Here is an 18,760-nt window from a genome sequence, read left to right on the forward strand (position 1 = left end):
AATTAAACAGTTTGATGGCGTGTGGGACAAAGGAGTTTTTAAGTCTGTTGGTCCAAGACCAACCTGTCACTGAGCAGACTCCTCTGGTTGTTTATGAACATTTGCAGAGGATGCCCAGCATTGTCCATAATGTCCAGCATTTTCTTTAATGTCCTCTTCTCTGCCACTGTCACCAGAGTGTCCAGCTTCATGCCAACCACAGAGCCAGCCTTCATGATTAGTTTTTCCAGCCTGGATGAGTCCTCCTTTGCTGTGCTGCTCCCCCAGCACAACACAGCATACAATAGTACTCCGGCAACCTCAGGAGCTTCCTGCAGATGTTGAAAGACCTCAGTCTCCTGAGGAAGTACAGTCTGCTTTGGCCTTTTTTATACAGGTGCTGCGTGTTGCATGACCAGTCCAGTTTGTTGTCCACCCACAGCCTGAGGTACTTCATACTTAATGCAGCAGATTTTGTTAGAAATGTGTAAACGATTGTATTCTAATCACATTGGCTAATTTTATATGCATATATGAATAAAAGGTATTTTTATTATGTCAACAGTCCTCCAACACCATCCAGGAAATACTATCCTATTCCCATGCCTCTGTCCAAACCAGGCGAGTGTTTCCATGTCACTTCAATGTGTTCTTTGCCATCAATAACTTTATGCTGATGTTTTGTTACATAAGCATGCCTCATGTGTCCTTCCACTTTTTTCCCTTGTCATTTCTCGCCTCCTTTGGATTTTTTTTGTCTCTTATTCAATCATTCCCTCACAATTTATGTAATCCTCTTACCCAACTCTGTCCTCCTTCCTCTTCTTTTCCCCTTCAATCTCTCTCACCGTTCATCAATATCGCACATCCAGACCATACCTGTAAGATAGAGTCGATCCGCTCCTCGTGAGCGGCTATGTGAATGGCAAAGTGCTGGACACGCTGTCCGAGCACGCCAACTCCTGGCGTCCTCTGCTCTGGCCAGTCTGGAGGACGAGGCTGACCAGCTCTCTCACTTCCCCTTCCTCCCAGTGGCCAGTGACCCTGTGCTAACTGTCCCCCAGCATCATGGTTGGTACAGTGGACTCTGTTGTAGCTAATGAGCCAGACATTTGATGCTGGTGCTGTAGTGATTAGAGTCGTGCTGTGCTCTTATATTGCTCTGTGGCTGCAGGCGGTAGCACGGTAAAGCTCTGCTGTTGTTATGAGTGCTGCACCTTGCTGCAGGTGCGGTTAGTTCGGTCACGATGTCCTGCTGTTGCTGAGGAGACACCTTCAGGGTCAATGACATATCATTCACACCAAAGAAGACGTGAATAGAGCAGTTTTCAAGTGTAATAACATTCCTTTCGATCATATTGAGTAAAGACAAATGCAACTGTGAGCTTTAGCGATTAGCCCGTTTCAACAGGACCGTGATCCCGATGTGTGAGACAGCAGGGTGCTGCCACTGGTGTTGTAATCTGTGATTTACTTCCTCCTAACATTTCAGTTTGCTTCCAGTATCTATCCTCTGTGATTACTGGCTCTTTAGACAGATCTAATAGAAGTGTGTGAGCTATTGGCTCAGTATAAAGGGTCAGTAGTGTTTTCACGTCACCTATCCATCCTCCATTTAGTCACCCAAAGCATGTAGTAAATACTCCTCACTTTTATTCATCTGCTCTTAAATTCAGACAAATTCCCGCTTGATAACGTTGAGCTTGTGTGTGTGTGTGTGTGTGTGTGTGTGTGTGTGTGTGTGTGTGTGTGTGTGTGTGTGTGTGTGTGTTATTTGCATACTTTCTGAGACTGGAAGCTCAAAAGTAACAAAACAAAACGGATTGTCAGATGTTGTTTTGGGGCTTCAAGAGGACAGAGAAACGTATGTTATGGGTAATGATTACCTTATAATTAATATAATTAAAAGACTGCATGACCAGATAAAAATATGAAGGTTTAGATAATTAAATTAAAAGAGTTGGTACAAAACAGAGCAGGTGGAACATTAACAGGAAAACTGTCAGTGTCTGTGAGATGTCTATTTTCTTTCTAACTTTGATAAGCTAATCAGTTAGTAGAGTGATAATCAGTGTAAATGTTAGCATAGTTTTATGTAACACTAAATATGTGTCTTACAAACACAGTAGGGAGGTTTAAAAAATGTGACACATCTTATGTATATGTAAGGATACACATGACAACATTTTAAAATGTGCAGTTTTTGTAGAACTCTCTGCACACAGGGCCTTTTTACTGTTTTATTTCTTCCTCAGTGGCGTTCACAAATTAAAACTTACCAAATTTAAGCCGTCTCTCTCCTTTAATTGCATATGTCGCTGTCAAACAATATGTCCATCCAACCTTCACATTACTGCCATCGTGTGGCCGCAATAACCTATTGTCACTGAAAGCTGCAATAATTTCAATCTTGTTAGAGGCTCTCTCTGCAATACAGGTGTGTGTGTGTGGGCAAATGTTCAGCTCATTTGTCTCCAAGCTACAGTCTGTCTCTGTGAGTGCTCTTATCTTGTTTCTTCATTTGTTTTTGTGTAATAAACTCATAGACACCAGGGGTCAGTCGTCTCCTGAGAGACTGTATTTATACAGGAAGTGTTCACTCATTCAGCTGTACCATGGAGTATAGGACCATATTAAGAAAAGCCATATATTATTGATCATTTTGAGAATAAGTAGAAATTTCAACATTAAAGTGGAAAATCTATTTTGGGGGAAAAAGTGAAATTATGAGATTACAGTTGTTGTTTCAAGACAAACTGCTACAGTTGCTACACCCTCTGAGTTAGTGAAATCATACTTCAGAATCAGTTTTAGTAACAAGGAAGAAAATGATTTCTTTTTTAGTTCATAAACACAGCTGCTAAGTCTGTGGTGTATCACAACTCGTGCGATCAGTTTATTGCATTAAGTCATGTAAACAAGGCATCTTCTAGAAGGTAAAGCAAATGTTTCAGTTTGTCTTGAAACAACAATGGTCATCTCCACATTTCAACATGTTTCTCTAAATAGAATTACAACTTTATTCTTGAAATTTTAATTTTATTCTCACAGTAATCCATAACAATTTTTTTTCTTAATGTGACCCTAACACTCCTTTGTACAGGTGTGTACACAGAAGGAAACCCAACAATGTTTCACCCTGAGCTTTGCAGCAGGAGTGATAGCAAAGACATTTAGACTTTTCTTTTTTGGTCATTTTATTTGAATGTAATACTTTAAAGCTCATCTTAGAAATTAATCATCAGCATAAAATGAAAACTAAAGTAAAACACATCTGATAACATGAAAAACCAAAAACATCCAAGAGGCAGGGCACCAAATAAAAAAATGTCAGCTTGTCAGCATCCTACAGTCGGTACAATTATTATATCACTATTGGTGGGTTGAATATAGTTTGAAAATAGTTTTATATTTTTTAATGCAATGTGTGAAGAAATGGAGGCTGATTACATGTTACTGACAAGACAGGCTCAAGTAAATAAATAACAAGTTTCCAGTGACCTTTTGTCAGAGCTGATGATAAATGTTGCTCTTTTGTTATCTCAGAAATGCATATTTGTGGGTACAGAATTAGAGCGCATGGGGATTTTTCCTATAGTTGTGTTATTGGATGCAAAGGTCATTATGTCACGACCCTAGTGCACGGGTAACTTTCCTTTACATTTGACTAGAATAATCCTGTTAGTGAGACGTTTGCCTTCATACTGACATTTGGGTTCCCTGGTTCTTTTCTTCTTTAGTTTACATATAACAACACTAAACTTAGATACACTCTTTGTCATGCGACTCTTACGATCATATCTTCCTTGACCATTACAAATGGCTTTGACCTCTTTATCATCACTAAGGATGAATGTGTTAGTAAACTTACAACGGCTGTTAACATCATAGATCTGCCTGTTTTTTATTTCTGTATCACATTTTTCCGCACTCATCTTAGCATCTACATGTTGCCGTCTGAACTTTTCATAAGGGGTTTCATTCTGCTGCTGTTTGGGTTGAAGATTGGCTAGTTTTGAGAGTCCAGTGTCAAAGAGCAGCACAAGCAGCAAACCAGCAAACATGATCCTCATTGTTTCCTGGAGAAGGAAAAACAGGAACATTTTCCAGATTAAGAATTTAAAGCAGCAAAAATCTTGTCACTGTAGTGGTGGAAATAATTATTTGATCTCCTGTTGAATTTGTAACTTTGCTCACTTACAAAAAAAAGGAACAGTCACTAAATTTTGTATTAGTTTGATTTTAATGGAGAGAGACAGAATATTATCTTGCTCAGGTCTACAATCTCGTGCCACTGTGGGCAAAACCAAAGAGCTGTCAAGGGACGATAGAGACAAGACTCTAGACCGGCACAAGGCCTGAACAGGTGTATGGACATCTGCAAGAATGAAAAGGCACCAACTGTTCATGCATTTATTCAGAAATGGAAGATATTTAAAATGACCTTTAGTCGTCTCAAGCTCCATGCAAGAACTTGCTTTATGGAGTGAGGATTATCATGAGAAAGTTGTTGGATCAGCCACAACTACAAGAGAGAAGCTTGTTAATGAGCTGAAGGCAGTTGGGATCACAGTCATTTAAAACATTGGTAACACACCATGCTGTAACAGACTAAAATCTTGCGGCACTTCCAAGGTCCGCCGGTTCAAGGAGAAACATGTATAGGCCCATCAAGTGCCAGTGAACATCTAAATGATTCAGGGAAGACTTTGGAGAAAGTGCTGTGGGGAGATGAGACGTAATTCGAATTATGTGGCTTTAACTGACCTTTTGAAATAGGAGCGTGACACAAAAAATATCATCTCCGTCAAGCAGAGAGATGGAAACATTATGATGTTGGCCTGTTTTGCTACAGGACGACTTAGCAGTTCCAACCAGTCAGACTGCGTCGTCAGACTGCTTGCCACGGATTGGCTTGTCAGTCGCGGCACTCGATGAGTCATGAGACGGTGTCTTTCACTAAAATCAAAACTGCAATTTTTTTAAACCCTGCAACAAGGGAAATAGCTGCACAACACCGTGGTTCCTAAGTGTGACCACAAGCCACAGATATATCATCGCTGCCACGTCTTCCTTTGTTGTGGCATTCGTGTTGCTTATAAATGACAACATGGACATTGGGCCGCTTTGCTGTAATGACCCCACGCACATTAGGTGGTACTTGATTGTAATGGAAAATGAGTTGAGTCACAGCAGCCGATCTGAGTATGTACTAATGGAGAAGTGCTATAAGATCACGGAGCGGTCTAGTCAGTCTCCAGACCTCAGTACTGTAGAAAATTTGTGGAGTGAGCTGAAGTTTCAACTTTCCAAGTGGCAGTCAAGAAACTTAAAGGATTCAGAGAGTTTCTGTAAAGAGGAGAGGGCCCAATTGTGTAAACCAAGAGACGTGAAACATCGTGCTACTTGGAGATGAGATATTTATTTCACTCAGTGACGTGCAAATCAGTTTATACATTTTATGTTTTTTGGGTTTTTTTGGCTGATATTCTTTCTCTCTCCATTAAAATGAAACAACTATCAACATTAGAAACTGTTGACTTCTTTATTTACTGCAGGGGGTCAACTAATAATTTCCCCCCTGGCATCAAATTTAAATACATAGAACAACATAACAGATAAACATAGTATCCTCTTATTATGACCTTTTTTTTTTTTAAACATGTTTGATTCGCCCTTTAAAATCACATACCGAGGTCATAAGCACGACTCTGTGTTTCTCTTCTCTCTTGCTTTTTACCTTATACGAACCCCTACTTACAGATTTACAAGCGTCACGTAATATTTGGCAGCGTTCTCTTGAAACTTTTATTTTGAAACTGAAACACGCGGAAAAGCGGAAGCAGGCTTCTGTACACCTGAGGTGCACGCGCTGCGTACACCCCCTCTGTCGGGCATGCGCAGCAGAGCGTGCGCTCCAGAGGTGGCTGACTTGAGCAGAAAGCGCAGAACCAGCAAGAAAGGAAAAGACAGAAGCAGACAGAGTTAACCTGAGCTTGAAATTAATCAAGAGTCAGCAGAGCGACTTTTCACAGGGGGAACAGGACCTGTTGATTTTTCTAACTGATGGCTACACACAGCTCTGCAGGACAGCTAATTACCGCTGTTTTTTTTTCTTTTTTTTTTTCTTTTTAACCTGTCCCGTTTGGTTCTTTTGCCATCAGAATTATTGTCTAAAGGCGAAGAAAGATGCCCAACGGATTTACTTTACCAAATGGACCATCCCAGCCTTGCCGTAATGGTCCATTTGATTCACCTTTTATTGTTTATTTTATTTTCACTTGCTGAATACGGGACAGACTTGACTGGTGGAAAGAAAGGGGAGAAAGAAAGAGGGAAAGAAAAACAGCTGAGAAGAGGGACGGGGGAGAAGGGCAAAAACCAAAAACCAACAGAATAAGCAGACAAAAAATACATATATCGATCACCTGGGTCACCTGTTGAGAAAGAAAAAAAGAAAGCAAGCAGAAGAAAACGAGAGTAATAAACAACATCACAATGATATATGGGAATATGACAGTAAATACTAAATATTAAACATTATTGTGCAGCACGTGAGATCGACAGCGCACAGTGTGCTTTGAGGTAGGAGCCAAAAAGGGTGTAGTTTGTGTGTGTGATCACCCGTGTGTGCACCTGTGAGCATGAACGCGCTTGTTTTTAAAAGGTTCCTTCATGTAATGATCTGCTAGAGGGTGTGGGGGGCCACTGCCCCGTCCTCCAGGGCATGAAGCAGGTATGGAGGAGATCAAAACTCCAGACATCCAGAGGCCCCCAGAACACAAGAGACCAAGGAAGACCAACAGAGGGGCAGCCGCGCCACTATCCAGAAAGAGCTGAGGAGAGTCCCAGATGAGGGGTCACTCAGCAGCCGCGGAGCACAAGCCGGGGGGGGTTGCAGTGACGTGCCCGTGAGCTCCGCCGGCAGCCAGCTGTGCCTGAGTGACCGAGCCCCGGGCCGAGAGGCCGAGGGCACCCCATCCCCGAAGTGGCCCGAGCGAGCCCCAGGCTCCAGGCCCCGATAAGCAGCCGCCAAGGAGTGAGCCGGTGGGTACCTGGGCGCCCACCCCCGGGCACAAAGAACCACCAACGCACCGATGTCTGAGGGCGTCTGCCACCGGCAGGGGAAGTGGTGGGGGAGATGGGCCTCCAAACCTTGGAGGGCCTGAGATGTCCCCAGAGAGGTGGCGTCTGATACCCAACCTGACATATAGACACAGACAAACAGGCACACACAGATACAAACATCTATTCCCACCCTCATGCTCTCATATACAATTACTCAACACTCACCCAACGTGGAGACGGACATAAAGAGACACTGTACACACAATCACACTCCCCAAGCGTACTCTAAGCCCCGGGTCTAGGTACCCTTGCCCCTGGAGGGGGAAACTGCGCCCAGACCCAGGTGATGTTACCCTTTTCCCTGCGGTGGGGAGAAGCAGACTGCCCCGACTCCGCAGCAGCAGGGAGGCCCCACATTCCAGACCCCAGTCGGACGGCCAACTCCTCCTCCTAGCCCCCCCCGCTCCAGCAGGCCGCAGAGAACGGGGGTGTAGGAAGACTCCAAACCTCCCTCCACCCGCTCATATGTAGTGTTGATGTATGTGTGTTCTAAGGTGCATTTAAAACCCAGGAGGGCATGGAGCTACCTGCCAGAGCAGCAGGTAAGCGTATAGCCCCTCCTGCTAGCCCTCAATGTCTACGTGTATTTAAAATTGAGAGGTGGGCAACGACGCCAGGGGTGAGGTGTACACCCTGATGGTAATTTGGAATCCGTGTAGCGTGCCCACCCCCAAGATCCTATATGTATGTGTAATGAGAGTGTGAGTAATGTGAATGTCTAAGTTGTGGGATAAAATTGAGGCAGAGGCAGCCAGAAGGGGACAGAGGGGGGGATGTCTCCTCTGCACCCTGGTGACACACCCCTACCCCAAGGCCCTGCATGTGTGGGTGATTGTGGTGGAGCGGGAAGAGGGAGGCAGCTGGAGATGGGAGGGAAGGAAGGGAGGGGCAAGTGACCCCTCCCTGGGGCCAGCTCCCCGCTGACCCCAGTAGGCACCCCCATACTCTGCAACCCGCCAGGGAAAGGGGGGCCCAGGCCCATCCGGACCGGGGCCCAGTGCAGCAACGCCGCCCAGCCCCACAGAGCCCGGGACAGTCCACCCGACCCCACCACAGAGAAAACTGCACCCACCCCATCATCCACTCATCTTCCAGACTACACAAGACAATAGACGCCCAGGCTGAGATCTTCCTCCACCTCTCCTGTATCTCCCCCTCCTGCAGAGAGAGTTCCTGAAGAGAGGAAATCTCCTGCAGGATTTGACAACCTCCCCCACCAGTTGAAGAGCCCCCCAGGTGGTTCGATGCACAGTCGGCACCCTGCGCCAGGACTGGGCCCCCATACACCCACCCGCCCACAACCCCGGCAACACACCAACCAGGACCCAAGCCCCTGAGGCTTGGCCAGGGCCCCAGCCCAGAGACGGAGTGCCCCCAGAACCTCACGCCCATCCCGGAGCCACCCAGGGGCAGCCAGGCTACCAGGTCAGTAACCCACGTCCGTCAGCACAGACCCTCCCTAGCCCTGCTGCACGCAGCCACGAGGAAACCGTCACCTAAGAGCCAACAGAGCCCCTAATTGGCCATGACCGTTACCCCGGGTTGAGCCCCCCAAGGAAGATGCTCCCGGGGAACCCCCTGATGCCCTAAGCCTGTCCCTACCCCCACACCAATCACAACAGTGAAGGTGGGACCAAACTAAGACCCCCCACCCCCACTAGGTGATGGAGCTGATCAAAGGAGCCCAGAGCAATTGATCTGATGTGGTGGCAGAGGCTGTATCAAGACTAATGTAATCTAATAAATAATTTCTATATTGGTTAGAATTAAGATTATTTTTATTTTTCCAGTTCATGAGGACTGTTTTCTTGGCTATGCATAGGGCAGTGAAAACCATATGGGCTATATTCTTTTCCGGAGTGACATTATCTAAGCTGCCCAACAAACATACTAAAGGGGAAGTTGGAATGTTACATTTCAGACACTTTGATAAGTCTTCACATATCTCGCGCCAAAACTTCTGAACTGGTGGACAGAACCAAAGAGCGTGGATATAATTGTCCGGTGAATTGGTTTGGCAGTGTGAGCAGTTGTTGGTAGACGTAAAGCCCATCTTGAACATCCGATGGCCTGTATAGTGCACTCTATGTAGTATTTTGTATTGAATTAATTGAAGACTGGGATTTCTAATTAGATGAAAGGTTTTTAAGCAAATCTGAGACCAGAAGTTTTGGTCAAAGTTAACTGATAAATCCGCTTCCCATTTTGCAATAGGAAGTGATATTGATTCATCTGTTTTAGAAAGCATTCTGTATATTTTGGATAGTAATTTGGGGGTTTTAAGAGTAAGAAATTGAACCACACTTGGTGGCGTTTGTAGTTCAACTTGACCCGGTTTAAATCTCTTTTTTATTATGGATTTAATTTGTTGATATTCTAAAAATCTTTTCTTGTTGATCCCATATTGTGTAACTAGTCTGTCAAATGAAATAAATTCTGTTCCTTCTAGTATATGTTCTAAGTATTTGATTCCTTTACTACTCCAATCTGAAAAGTTTATCATATTATTGTTTTGTAATATGTCAGGGTTGTTCCAGATAGGTGTACGTTTGCATGGGATTAATGAAGACTGTCAACTTCAGAAACTCCCACCACGCTGTCAGAGAAGAGCTGATGTTGATGCTTTTGAAGCATTCATGTCGTTGGATGTTTGAGCTGATAAATGGTAGATCTGAAATCTCTAGATTATTGCAAAGTGCTTGTTCTACATCTAGCCAAGGTTCATCTAAGAGGGTATGTTTTTGCCATCCTGAGATAAACTGAAGCCTGTTGGCTAAGAAGTAATGCTGAAAGTTAGGTAGTTCTAATCCTCCTTTATCCTTGGTCTTTTGTAGTGTTTTTAAGCTTATACGTGGGGGCTTATTTTTCCAAAGGAATTTGGACATATATGAATCTAGAGATCTGAACCAATCTTGCGGCGGTTTAGTTGGGATCATTGAGAATAAATAATTTATTTTTGGTAATACCATCATTTTTATAGCGGCAACCCTTCCCATGAGTGATATGGGTAGACATTTCCACCTAGCCAGATCACCTTCTACCTTCTTTAAAAGTGGGATATGGTTTAATTTAGTTAGTTCTGCAAGCTTGGGAGATACATTAATACCTAAATATTTTATATTTCCCGATTGCAGTGGAGTAGAAGAGGAATTATGGAAGGAGCAATTAATCGGAAGGACTGTAGATTTTGACCAGTTAATTGAGTAATCTGATATTCTTGCAAAAGAGTTTATCAGTTCAATCACCCCAGAGATATTGGTTTGTGAATTTTGGAGAAAGAGTAACACATCATCCGCATAAAGGCTGATTTTATGTTCTACATTCTTGCATTTTATGCCCTTAATTACTGAATTCTGTCTTATTGCTGCTGCTAGTGGTTCGATAAAAATTGCAAACAGTGAAGGGGAGAGTGGGCATCCCTGCCTGGTGCCCCTCAGGAGACAGAAGCTGGAGGATGTCTGGTCATTTGTTCTCACACAAGCTGTTGGGGAATTATATAATATTTTTAACCAGTTGATGAAAGAAGATCCAAAACCAAATTTGTGTAAAGTTGCAAATAGAAATTTCCAGTTAACTCTGTCAAACGCTTTTTCTGCATCTAAAGAAAATATTGTAGTTTCAAGGTTTTTACTGTATGAGTAGTCTATCAAATTAAGTAATCTACGTGTATTTGTTGATGAGTGCCTACCTTTTATGAAACCAGTTTGGTCAGGATGAATTAAGAGGGGGTTATTTTCTCTAATCTCTTTGAGAGAGCTTTGCAGATTATTTTGAGGTCTACATTTATAAGGGATATTGGACGATAGCTTGAGGGATATACAGGGTGTTTGCCTGGTTTTAGTAAGAGATTAATGTTTGCAGAATTCATATTTGATGGAAGTCTGCCATTTTCTTTGATTTCCAACAACGTTCTGTATAAAACTGGTGCTAGAATCGTCCAGAATTCTTTGTAGAATTCTGCAGGAAAGCCATCTGGGCCTGGAGCCTTATTATTGGGCATACTTATCAGGGCTTCCTGGAGTTCACCTGGTGTCAGTGGCGAATCTAGTGCCATTGCTTGAGTGTCTAATAATTTTGGGAGAGTTATGTTGTCTAAAAACTGATCAATTTCCTTTTAGATGGGTTTATTTGTGGTGAATACAACGTTTTATAGAAATCCCTGAAAATGTTGTTTATTTGTTTCGGGTCATATACTGTGTTCCCAGATGAATCTTGAACAGCACATATAGTTGTTTTTTCTTTATTTATTTTTAGCTGGTTTGCTAGAAATTGACCGGATTTATTACTATGTTCATAATTTTGTAAGCGTAGTCTTTGTACTAAGAATTTTGTTTTTTTATCAATTATCTCATTTAATTCTAGTTTTGTTTTGCGTATTTTGTTCAATGTTTCCTGATCTTGGTGGTACGCGTAGGCTTCTTCTAGGGATTTGATGGTTTTTTCTAATTCCTGAATATTTTTGTTTTCTTCTTTCTTTTTATGTGATGAGAAAGAAATTATTTTACCTCTCATCACAGCTTTCCCTGCTTCCCATAGAACAGAAGCTGATGTTCCGGGAGTGTCATTAAAGTCTAAATATGAAGTCCACTCTTTTTTAAAATATTTAATAAAGTCTTCATCTTTAAGCAGTGAAGTATTAAATCTCCAGTTTTTACTTGGCGTAGTATTATTCTTGTGCATTAGTGTTAAAGATACAGGAGCATGATCGCTGACAGCTATAGGATGAATCTCAGTGTCTGAAATGTCACTCAGCAGTGAGCTGCTGACCAAAAAATAATCCAGACGAGAGTAGGAGTGATGAACATGTGAGAAGAAAGAATATTCCTTACTGTTGGGGTGGAGGGAGCGCCATGCATCGCAAAGACCAAAGTCGCTCATATACTGTTTGATTATATTTGTGGACTGCCAATTACGCTGAGTTCCTGCTGTATTGAGCCTATCCATTTCTTCATTTAGTCCAAGGTTGAGGTCGCCTCCAAGAACAAGTGTGCCATCTAAGTGTTCAGAGAGTGCACTGAAAAAACTGTGAAAAAATGAGGGATCATCAACATTTGGACCATATACACTTACAATACATAGCTTTTTATCACATATAGATAGTTTAATGATTAAGAATCTGCCCTCTGGATCTATAACTGTATCGAGTACTGTGAAATTAATATTTTTATGTATTAAAATTGCTACTCCCCTTTGTCTAGAATTATAACAAGCTGAGAACACGTTAGGAAACTCAGGTGTTTTAAGTTCATTCGAACCTTTAAGAGGTCTGTGGGTCTCTTGTAAAAGGACAACATCTGCCTGTAGTTTTTTGAGTTGGTTAAATATTTTTAACCTCTTTTCTCTGGAGCCAGCTCCATTTACATTCCATGTAACGAATCTTAGTTCACCCATAGATATGTTTGTATAACTAGGGGTGTATGCTGTGTGTGTGGCTTAGACAGGTGGAGAGAATACATCACCAGTTCATAAATAAAGAGAGGGAGAGAGAGAAAAAATGCGTGGCGAGATGCTCCCTGAGTCTGATTATGTGTGTGCATATTTACTAATATGAGTAGTACGCTTGACTTAAGTGTGTGTATCCTATACTGTGTGCGCTGTCTGTCTGATGTAAATGTGCTGCCGTTGAGCGCATGATTGTGTGTGATCGTGCTGTGCATATGTGTCGAAATAAAGTTTGTGGATGAGTCTGGAGGCAGGTGATCGAAGCAGTGAAAGAAATAAAGAAAGAAACCAAGTACAAGGGTGAGCAGCATAAAAACAGGAGGGGGAAAAAGAGAGAAAAAAAAACGAGAAGGAGAGAAAAACAATAGCAAAAAAAACAAAAAAAACAAACAAACCCGGAAACATTCCAATCATACCGTTGACGGAGAGTGACGGTGTTAATTCTGCTATGAAATTAAGATGAGCCGATTTGATACTGGTAAGTTAGACAGATGTTAATGTTAAGTTAATGCAAGTTAGTGTGCGTGGATAGGGAAAGGGTGTAGCGGATTCTTATCTGGTGTGAAGTTAATACAGCCACGGAGTGATGTCGGGGTCGCGGTGGAGCTGTCCGTCCACGTACAGCCGGTCCACAGCGATGACAGCGCGGGAGCCCTTCTGGATGAAGCTGCGTCGGATTGGGAACAGGACCCTGCGTCGTTCCAGGATCTCTTTGGGGAACTGGTCGTTCACGCTGAAGTCCGTTCCTTTTAATTCCCTCCCGCGGCTTTTCACCTGTTCCTTTTGTTTGAAGTGGCCAAATTTGGCCACAATAGGACGTGGTCTCCCGGCCGGCGTCCTCACGGCCCCCAAGCGATGCACTCTATCGAAGGCAATGTTCTTTACGGTGTCCTCCGGCAGCTTCAGGTGGATTTTAATGAAGCTTTTCACCGTTGCCTCTGCATCCTCTCCGGCAGATTCTGGAATACCGGAAAATACAAGGTTGTCACGCATGCTACGGGCTTGTAGATCGATAACTGACTCTTTTATTTTTTTATTTTCAGTGTTTAGCTGGGTCACATTATCGGTGAGAGATTTGACCGACTCCCGTAGCGTGGCATTTTCAGCGGCAAGCGTTTCCACTTGCTGCTGGCTGAACTCCAGGGATTCTCGCAGAGATTTAAATTCCCGGTGTAAAATCTCCACCAGGGACAGCCTCGCATCGAAACTGGACAATCGTTGGTCGATTGACTCCAGGATGTCTGCAATGTCTTTGCCGGCAGGTGATGTTGTGCCGGGGGAGTCTGCCGGGCGACATCTCTTCGATGACGGTGTCTCAATTTTGGCCGGGGAAGATGCACTCTGGGCCTTCTTCATGACTAAATCTTGGAAACAGCGGTCGATGTAATCTTGGAGAGCGTCTAAACTCTCCCCGTTGTCCTCCAGGGTGTTAGGGATGATAGGACAGATGTTGTTAGTTATGTGACAATTGATTATTATATTTGGTAATGCTAAAGCTTAAAGAAACTTTGTTCAGTTCTAAACTACCATTCGCTTAAATTTTCCGCCAAAATCTCCGGCGTCTGACGTCAGTTACAGCATGTGTCGCTTACCTTGTCCGTCACTTACCTCTCCGACTACCGCTGTTTAGTTTAATATTTGATTTTAAACAGTGTTTGAAGCTAAGACAAATACAGATCACATATTTTCATACAGTGATGTTCCAGTCGGGTTAATGTTTGTGTGTCCTACCTGTAAAGACTGCAGGTTACTGGAGCGTGTCTGCAAACATGAAGCCCCCCTTCAGTCTAATATTGACACCGTTATGCCGTCTGCACTTTGATCCCGCTACCTACTCTTGAAAACGATGTGCGCATCTACTTCACTATTTACGGTTCAACATGTTTCCTGTTGCTCTGAGGTGCATCTAACAAACAAACAAATCATTTACCACTAATAATAACAATTTTGTTTTAATAATATAAACACATATATAGCAAAGGTCTTATTCAAATTTATGCAGCCTAGGATAAAAGTTGGTCTTTTTTGATATAGGATGTTTGGAAATTATTTTATTGTTATGATTTTTGCATTTTGTTATTTAATTGATTGCAAAAAAGAAAACAAGTTTATGTAAACAAGTGGAAATTAATCCTCCTGAGAATAAGCCTTTTAAATAACCTTGGTGGGTTTTTTGGTTGTTCAAGAGTTGAACCATACATAGGATCATAGGTGGCTGACTGCAGTTAGATAATAGCTGTCACAAAAAAATATTATCTTCATACACGTCACAGCTGTGTAAGCACTGATATTGATAATAGATGGGACCACAAAGAGACAACATCTTTTGCTAAATGTAATTATTATATTAGAAATTTATAAAATTTGTGATTCAAATTTTTCCAAATGAGAACATGTACCTTTTTTTGGTTTACTGATCAGTGGTTGGTTGGTTAACCTGCAGGTGTTCAGGCACGAGTCCGTCGTCTGGAAGAGCAGGTGGTGAAGATGTCTTCAGTGACTGAAATGCTCTGAAGGTGGAATTAAAGTTAAACTTTATTTGAACATAAATCAGTAAAGACAGGCCTCCATCCTGACATGCAGTACTTGCATTACTTATGTATGATATGCATGCTCACAGAACCCAGATGATGCCAGCATGTTTTGAAGCCAATGTCTGGATAGTGAATGTGAGAATAAGTGTGGCAGGAGAGTGATTTCTCTCTCTTTCTTGGAAGTATACAAAAGCCTGTTGTTTATAAAAAGTTAATAAACAAACAACAAGTTCTTACCGAATGAGAAGTGAAGCCTGGAGATGAGCAGAGATCAAGTCAAGTGCAGTTCAGACACGCTGTTATTAAATTCTACCTGAGCAGGTTATAGTTCACCTCAGTAACAGAAGAATAAATAACACTTGGCTCTGAGGGCTTCAGTTTTTATACACTGTCGTAGCACCACCTTAAGCAACCATTTACATCAATACCTACATCACTAGCCCACCAGTTCTAAGAAACGTCTCTGTTTGTGGTTCAGAACCTAATGTGACACCAGTGACCACAACAGCATGCAGCTGCAGGTTGTCATTCACAGCTGGCTTTACAATAGAAGAGAATAAAGAGGCATTTTTCTGTAAAACTTTTCTGTAAAATATTACTTTTAAATAAATAAATAAAATGTGTCTAAAAATAAACTAAGGTAAACACCCAGAATAATGAATTAAAAAAAACTGCACTTGGCTTAGTTTTTGTTAACTTGGTGTAATATGTCATGTGTTGTTCAGCTGAACTCTTCTTCCACACAACATGACCCCTGTGAGTGCCGCCTGCTCCAATCAGAGACAAGGTAAAATGTAGCACTATTAAAACAATGTGATTAATGCTGCATAAAAGTGAGCATTTAGCACAATAGCACAATTAGAGCCCTGAAACCTCAAATTGGATATGTTCAAACATCAAAGCTTACTCAAAAGAGACATGGAATCACTTTAGTTTGTCTCCAGATCTGTTCTTCCTGTCGTCCCCATTTACCAATATTTGCTGAGTCATCACAGAACTTTTGCAGGAATCATTTAGCAAAGTTGTAGGAGACGTCTGCTGTGTATATTATGAATAGAAATGGAGTCAGGACTGTTCCCTGTGGGGTGCCTATACTGCAGAACACCCATTCAGACACATAATTCCTCATGTACTGAGGGTGGTTGATAAGACAGTCCAGGATCCATGTGGTGATGGTCCACACCTGTGTAATCAGGCCTGTCCTTCAGGATTGTCGGTATAATCGTGTTAAAAGCACTGGAGAAATCAAAGCACATGATTCTCACAGTGCTCCACACACTTTCCAGGTGAGCGAGGGATCGGTGTAGGAGCTGGATGACAGCATCATCTACCGTAATGTTGGGGTAGTAGGTGAACTGGAAGGGGTTCAGCAGTGAACTCACCTGGGGCCGAAGATCAGCAAGGACCAGCTCTCCAGGTTCTCCATCAGGTGTGATGTCATAGCCTCCAGCCTGTAGCTGTTGTTCATTTACATCTGCCTAATTGATCATTTATCCTCAGCACACTTTTCAGTTCCCTTGCCTGAAACTGGACAACATGGAAAGTCTGAATTCAAACACAGGTTGCAGCTTGCGGCATTTTTTGACTCCATGCAGGATGAGTGACGGAGCGCTTCTCCCACTGAAAACGCTACGTCCAGGTGAACAGAATTAACTGTTTGGCACAGGTCCAACAAATGTTTTGCTCTGCTCTGAATTCACAGATCATGTCTGTTTTACTTGTGAGCTATAAGGTATAAAATTCTCTTGTGTATATATTTGTCTTCACAGATGTACAGCAGAGCTTTTTGTGAGAGTGAAATAAAAAATAAAATAGTAAAACCACCAGAATAAACACAATAAACCACCTTTCAGTTCAACTTTTGCTGTCTCAACAATGTTCTCATTTATATTTTTTGCTGTTTAACTTACCAAATATTTCCAGTAAGACATTTGATCAGGTCTTTTAAAACTTCCTATTAACCAAGCAGCATTCTCAAGCTGCTGCTGCACTGTTAAGAAAATCCTAACTTAATCCTCATAGCACAGTCACAAGAAAACAAACAAACCCATATGGAAAAGAAATAGAAAAAACTTATAAAAGACTTGCATCAGATTTGGCCTACTTCATATAGTGAATCATATAAGGCTTATATGATTTACTCATGAAAGTGGCCACTTTCATATATTGTTTTAGTAAGTATCCAAAACATACAAGTTTTACTTTATATCATTTTTCAAGGGATCTTATATCTGTTTTCACTCTTGTATGGTTTTCATACAAGTTTCACACAAGACAGATACAAACTTTATAAGATTTATAAATATCTTTTCCATGTGGGAACATACAGTCATGTGGAAAAGAGTGTTTTCATAAAAATATAGCGTACTAGTAAAAACTAAGAACACTGATTTAGTAACTTATAGAGCTACCTTTAGCAGCAATAATGTTACCAAATTGTTTCTGTATGACTATCAGTCTGTCACAAGGTTGTTCAGGATATTTGAATCACTCTTCTTTACATGGCTTCTTCAGATCATTGAGGTTTGTGGTATTAGTTTATGTTCAGCTCTCTCAAGTTCCCAGCACTGAATTTTAGGTTGAGGTCTGGACTGTGACCGGGCCATTGCAAAACCTTGATTCTTGTCTTTTTTAGCCATTCTGTTGCAGCTATGCTGATGTGCTTGGGAACTTTGCCCTGCTGCTTGACCCAAACTCACTTTTGACTCTACAGTACTTGGTATACAGGGGAGTTCAGTGAAAATTCGATGGCTGCAAGGGGCCCAGGTTCTGTAGCTGCAAAACAAGCTCAAATCATCACCCCTTCACCACTGTGCTGACAGCTTGTATGAGGCGTTCATGCAGTATGCTTTGCAACTTTGCTACCAAACTTGCAGCCATGCTGTCATGCTCTTTTTAGAGAGAAGAGACTTTCTCTTTGCAACCCTCCCAAGAAGGCTACACTTATTCAACCTTTTTCTAATTGTACTGTCATGGACTTTAACATTTAACATGCTAACTGAGGCCTGTAGAGTCTGAGATGTAACCTTGGATTTTTGAGCTTTTTCTGACCATTGCACAGTTTGACCCTGGGGTGAATTTCTCTAGAAAGATTATGACACTGTGTTAACTGCCAATTATGCTTTCGTATAGGTGCTCACACTTGCTGGTAAACCAAGAATCAAGTGCAGTTGATTAGCAGCATCTGGCTGCTATTTATCTTTTTCATTTGTATTGAAGCATTAAAGGTGCTTTCTTAACAACATGAGCTGTGTGAAGCAATAAATGGTGAGCATATTACCCTCTATAGTCTACAGACAAACTAGAGCATCCAAATCACGTGATCAATTTAAGTTGACATCGAACCCTCACTGAGTCTTGTTTCAGTTTGGGTCAGAAAGACTTCAAACTACATGCCAGTTTTGAGAATCACCTTTAGTGCTAGAAGAAGCGGTAAAAACTGCATTTTCTAAGGATGTAACGAAGAAAAAATGCAAGTAAAACGTGATTTCCATTTCGTATTGGGGAAAATGCAGCATGACAGCCAATCGCAAAATTATATGGCTGCTGAGGAAAAGGAGAAGTTGTTAAAGTGAAGGCCAAACAACGACATCAACAGTGAGTTTTGAGATTCGAGAGATTTGTGGCATTTTTGGAGTGTGTAATCTAGCCTTTTATGTTTTTTTGTTTGTGTTTTT

At 41.9% G+C, this 18,760-nt stretch overlaps 1 long non-coding RNA gene across 1 annotated transcript in view; it reads right to left on the reverse strand.

Moving 5' to 3' along the window:
• Positions 1–3,158: 3,158 nt before the first annotated feature.
• Positions 3,159–18,760, reverse strand: part of LOC102077486 (uncharacterized) — a 32,352-nt gene continuing 16,750 nt past the window's right edge. Inside the window, exon 4 of the long non-coding RNA XR_003216263.1 lies at positions 3,159–4,058. This is a non-coding gene — a long non-coding RNA (uncharacterized LOC102077486). The remainder of the gene's footprint in view (positions 4,059–18,760) is intronic.

Source organism: Oreochromis niloticus, linkage group LG23 (genome assembly GCF_001858045.2).
Source record: "Oreochromis niloticus isolate F11D_XX linkage group LG23, O_niloticus_UMD_NMBU, whole genome shotgun sequence".
NCBI classification, from domain to species: Eukaryota; Metazoa; Chordata; class Actinopteri; order Cichliformes; family Cichlidae; genus Oreochromis; species Oreochromis niloticus.